We start from the raw sequence: 6,005 nt of genomic DNA, 5'->3' as shown, positions 1-6,005 counted from the left end.
CCTTCCCACTAGGCCTTTCCGATGGCACCTGGCCGGAGCAGTAGGCGCTCCTTGGGGCTCATGAATGAACAACCTGCTCCCTACTCAGCCTTCTCTCAGGCTACCCTAACAAGGAGCTGGGGCGCCTCATTGCAGCCTGGGGAAAGTGGAAGTCTAGGCTCCCCACTCAGCCTTTGATGGCAGACATGGGGATGGGACTGTCACCGGACAATCAATGGGTCTGTCCTGCCTGTCACTACTCGAGCCAATTAGGCAGAGACAGGGTTGAATCATATGAGCATTTATTCCAATCCTGCCAGCAGCATGGGAGAGCAGCAGGTCATCCACAAAAATCTGCTCTACCTCTCTCCATAAGCCAGCTGCTTATATTGGGTGGAAGAGCAAAAATTATGTGGAAAAATAAGAATTACAGGCAGGGGGAAGTAGGCAATTTATAATGGTTACAGGCAATAGGGCTGGGGTTTCAAAGGGTGGGTGCCACCTGGAGTAGATTGTGTCAGCTGCCATGAGGTTGTAAATCTTTCCATAATGACAGGCAGTTCTTGGGAAAGGAGGATGACTGCATTCCAATGTGAGCTCCCATGTGCCAGGGCATGCAACTCTCAGCCAGGTTAAAATGTGCTTTCTCTAATCAGAACAGAACAATCACAGTTAACAGAGCATGATTAATAGTTCTTATAATTATAGCTAGCCCCGATATTCTACTTCTGCCCTAACAATACATGTAAGAAATTTGTGATAGTTGAAAATAAATGGAAGAAATATGATGATAAAATTATGAGATTGGTTTGGAATACAGTTCAGGGATGTGATGGGAAAAAGGTCTGTTAAATCCTGAGGTAATGAATGTGGAGATCCAGAGGGTCTATGTATTACTTGAGTGCATTAGGAAAGCTTGGAAGATCTGGTTAGCTTGAAACCAAACAACCAATGGGTCCATGCTGCCTGTAACTACTTGAGCCAATTACATAGGGACAGGGTTGAATCATATATGAGCTTTTATTCCAATAATGCCAACTGTATGAGAGAGCTTCCAGTTACCTAAAAATCTGCTCAGTACCTCCCCACCCCCATAAACCGGCTGCTTATATGGGGTACAAGAACAAAGGTTAAATGGGGAAGTAGGTAAAAGGAATACAAAAGGGCATTCAAAATATGGTAATGGTTACAGATTACAGGCAATGTTGGCCAGGGGTTTGCAAAGGGCTGGGGTTTGCAAAGGGCTGGTGCCTTTGGTTTCTGAAACAAGATTGACAATCTTTCCATGATAATAGGCAGCTCCTGGATGAGGAGGGTGGGCGACATTTTCAGGTGAGCTCCCAGGTCCCATGTACAACTCCCCAGACAGGTGAGAATGTGCTGCTCCTAATCAGAACAGAACCATCATGGTTAACGAGCATGAATAAAATTTCTTATGATTATAGCTAGTGTTGTATTTCTCCAGTATTGTATTTCTGCCTCTAACAAGCTGTCCATTTGTAGCCCAGCTGAGTCTTCCTCACGCTGTCCAAGTTCTCCCTAATCTGTCATCTCTCCCTCTGTTCTTTACTTATGCAGCTACCAATGGGTAAATTTGGGATGAGGGAAGGTAGGCAAAGGGAGTCACTTTAAAGGTTAGCTTAATTTCTGCAGAAATTACATACAGTGATTTATACATAGAAAGTTGTAGGTTCACCAGTGGTTCCCAAGCTTCAAAGTCAGTTGCCTGACTACGCAGGAGAGGCTGGAGAAGACTGTGGAGGAATCATGGAAGACAGAATGTCCAAGGAACCATGACAATTCACTTTATTTTCAGAAGATGCAAATGGTACATCTATTTTACAAGTATCCTTTTCACAATTAATAATCCAAATCACAACTAAGATTGTGTTTTCTTTACAATGCCAAATTGATATTATACTAAGTTTCATGCATTAGGTGTCTCATTAAATCTAACAATACCTTGTTAATTTTTTTCCCCATTTTACTGATGAGGAAAGTGACACAAAACTGGATAAACTAAAAAATGCTATGTGTAGACTTCATACTCAAACTGTTTAACTCCAGCACTTACTATGTTTACATAGAGGGTTCCTGAACCCAGAGTCTGCAACAGTTCTGATATTAGTAAACTCAAATGTGCGAGTGTCCTGAAAGTAAACAAACATCCTTTGACCGTTGCCATGCCAACACCCTTGCACACCAGCCCTCTTCTATGGGGGCCCTACCTCATAGCCAGCTGTCACACTGACTCTCTCTCACACTCACACACTCCTTATGGAATATTAAAAATGAAATGAAACAAAAAACCTACCAGAAGTCACCTCTTATTAGGTGACTGAGACTACACTTATGATTTTGGAAAACCCACAGGGGATAAAATTCAAGCCCTTTGTTTTGGACATTTTTAAAATGACACCAAATCCAGTAACTTAAAAGTATGATATCTGAGACATTACTTGCCTTCCTGAAGTTAAAAGTATTTCACCATTTGTTTTGATGTAATGCCACTGCAAGCTCAGAGGCAGACATAGGAGGGATATCTAAAATGATCAGCAGACTATACTTTATACCACAACATATCCACTAGACAAGAGTAATCCAATAGCACAGGGAGAACCTAGCCTTTAAAATTCCACAAGTTGGACACAGAGATGAGATTTTATTGGTTATCAATAAATCTAAACCATGAAAATGTTTATCTAAGGTTATAAGTTGAGATAGATAAAAATACTATATTTTCAGAATAATTCAAGGTAGAAATAATGAAGATAGTAGGAAAGATTAAAATCAGGTACAAGAGGGAGTTCTGACCAGATGATTCTACAGAACTGATTCATACACTCACATGCGAGAATGACAGGTAGAGGGAGAATAGAAAATGGTGGCCAAATAAGCAGCAGTGTCATGCACCTCCTCCTAGAGCCAGGCCTGAAAAGCAACTAACATCCACCCTGAATTAAAAAATTAGACACAACTGAGGAGACAATTTTCAATAAGGAATTGCAGAGGATGCCTAGAGAATGCCACTTGCCAGCCATAACCTGCATGAAACCATCACCATGCCCCGACAATGAGTGGTACAGTACTCCAGGCAGGCTGCTAGTCGTCTGCAGGGAGCATGAACCGCCAGAGTGAGCTCCCACACCAGGGCTCCTCACCAACCTGCTGGGACCAAGAGTCCTAGTATCCAACTCCAAGGCCCCCCAGTGAGTGCAAGCAAGGAGTACCCCATTCCCCACCCCCACTTCAGTGACTGGAACTGTGCTGCTAGCCTGACCAGGAGCCACCCAGTGCCTGCTCCACCCGGAGCCTCTGGAGCTGCTGCCAGGATGACCCAGAGCAGAGCAAGTCACAGCACACCCCACCCTAGGCCACAGGAGTGTATGGACTCTGTGACCCAGAGCAACCAGTGCCTGCTCCACTCCAGACCCCTTGGATAGCCCAGCTGAGGTGACCTGGAGCAATCCATGCTCGTGTCACCCTGGCCCAGGAGGGGTGGCCCAGAGGAACCCAGTGCATGCCTCACTCAGGGCCACGGGGTAGCTCTTACTATGTGACCCAGAGCAACCTATGCCCACTCTATCCCAGCCACTGGGACAGTCCTGCCGGGGCCATCTGGAGTAACACAACGTGCACCTCACTCTGGGCAACAGGAGAGCACAGACTGAGCAACCCAGCACAATCTGCCCCACTCCACACTGAGAGGGGTGAACTGGAGCAACCCAGAATGCATTTCACTCCGGGCTACAATAAAACAAGGACAGTATGACCCAGAGCAACCAACAACCATTCCATCCCTAGCCCAGGGTCTTGCTGCCAGAGCAACATGGAATAACCCAGCATGAGCCACCCAGAGAAACTCGCACTCGCTTCTTCCAGGCCCCTGGGATGGTCCTGCAGTGGCTACTCGGAGAAACACAGCTCATGACTCACTCTGGGCCACAGGAGAGTGCTGCCAAGGTGACCCAGAGCATGCCAGTGTGCCCAGCCAGAGGCCACAGGACCACGCTGCAAGTGCAATGTCAGAGAGATTTAGGTTGCCATGGTGCCACGGGTACTAGGGCTGCAGAGCAAATTGCATGCCAGAGGGCTCTGGGTCCTCAAGGGAGTCACACACCAGAGGAACTGTAGAAGTGCTCCCAACACCCCAAGCATCGGAAACAGACAACTTAGGAACCAGATCCATGAGAGAAGGGGATACAACCCAGAGCAGAGGCAATAAAGGCATGAGACACAAGGCAGACCCAGCATCTGGGCTAATAATTTCCAAACAATGGCCCTGATAACCGCTCAAACCCCAAGCAGGGTGCCTAGGGCCAGAAAGGGACAGCAAAAATGGGGGGGGGGAGAAACAAACCCCCATGGAAAGAAAAGGAGGAATCTGCAGAAAATGAAATGAAGTCATGCAATATGTCAGAAAAAGAATTCAGAGTAAGGGTCATATAGTTCGTAAATCAGATGGATGAGAAAATCAACAACTTATGTAAGAATCAAGCAGAATTCAAGAATGATATAGCTACAGTAAAAAGAAAAACAGGATGGCAGGATTCAACAGTAGACTAGAAGCGAATAACTGAATCAGTGAGTTAGAAGATAGGGCTAAAAACACACACAATCTGAACAGCAATTGGAGAAAAAAAATTAGACAGCAGGACAGCCTAAGGGAGGTTTGGGACAACATGAAACAAAGTAACATATGTGTAATAGGAGTGCCAGAAAGACAAAAAGAGGAGCAAGGATTTGAAAACCTATTTGAAGAAATAATGAAAGAAAACTTCCCTGATATGGGAAAGAAAAAACACAAGCAGCACAGAGAGTCCCCAACAAGATGATCTCAAAAGACCCACACCAAGACACATCATAATTACAGTGGCAAACATTAACGACAAAGAGAGAATCCTAAAGACTTCAAGAAAGAGACTGATAGTTACCTACAAAGGATCTCCCATTAGATTATCAAATTATTTCTTAACAGAAACACATTAGTTCAGAAGGGGATGGAATGAAGTATACAAATTGATGCAATACAAGGGACTAAATTCAAGAATACTCTATTCAGCAAGGCTATCATTTAAAATTAATGGAGAAAGCAGGAGTTTCACAGACTAAAAAAGCCTAAGTGAGCTTATCCCTCTGAGAGAGCAATTCAAGAAATGCTAAAGGGACTATAATAAAAAGAAGAAATAGCAAGGAAAGAAGGGACACAGGCATAAAAAAATAAAAATGGCTACAAACAAATACCTATCAATAATATCCTTAAACGTAAATGGATTAAATACTTCTATAAAAAGACACAGAGTGGCTGAATGGATAAGAAAACATGACCATATATCTGCTGTCTCCAAGAGACCTACCTCAGAAGAAGGGGCTCACACAGACTGAAAATGAAGGGATGGAGAAATATTGATGAGGTAAATGAAAATTTTAAAAAGCTGCGGTAGCAATACTTATAGCTGACAAAATAGACCTCAAAGTGAAGGCCATTACACCAGACAAGGAAGGCCACTTCATAATACTAAAGGGGTCAATGAAACAAGAGGATATAATTCTCTTAAACATATATGCACCCAAATGCAGGAGCATCCAAATACACAAAAAATCTTCTTGAATATATCAAAGAAGAGAATGACAGCAATACAATCAGAGTAGGGGACTTTAATATCCCACTGACATCACTAGATAAATTCTCTAGACAAAATAAAAGCAAAGAAACAGCAATCCTAAAAAACTCACTAGATCAGATAGACTTAACTGACATCTTCAGAACATTTCAACCCAAAGCTAAAGAATATACATCCTTCTCAAGTGCACATGGGACATTTTCAAAGATAGACCACATATTGGAACACAGGCAAAGTCTTTTCAAATTCAAGAAGATTGAAATTGTGTCAAACATCTTCTCAGACCACAATGGCATAATATTAGAAGTCAAATAAAATAAAAACAATCAAAAGTTCAAAAACTTGGAGGCTAAATAGCAGTTATTAAACAATGATTGGGTTACCAAAGAGATCAAAGAAGAA

General features: G+C 43.2%; 1 pseudogene; it reads left to right on the top strand.

Annotated features, from left to right (window-relative positions):
- LOC102256306 overlaps nucleotides 1–6,005 on the top strand; it is a 58,119-nt pseudogene that overhangs the window by 47,117 nt on the left and 4,997 nt on the right.

This window comes from Myotis brandtii, unplaced genomic scaffold (genome assembly GCF_000412655.1).
Source record: "Myotis brandtii unplaced genomic scaffold, ASM41265v1 scaffold3723, whole genome shotgun sequence".
NCBI lineage: Eukaryota > Metazoa > Chordata > Mammalia > Chiroptera > Vespertilionidae > Myotis > Myotis brandtii.
This window is presented reverse-complemented; position numbering and strand designations above follow the sequence as displayed.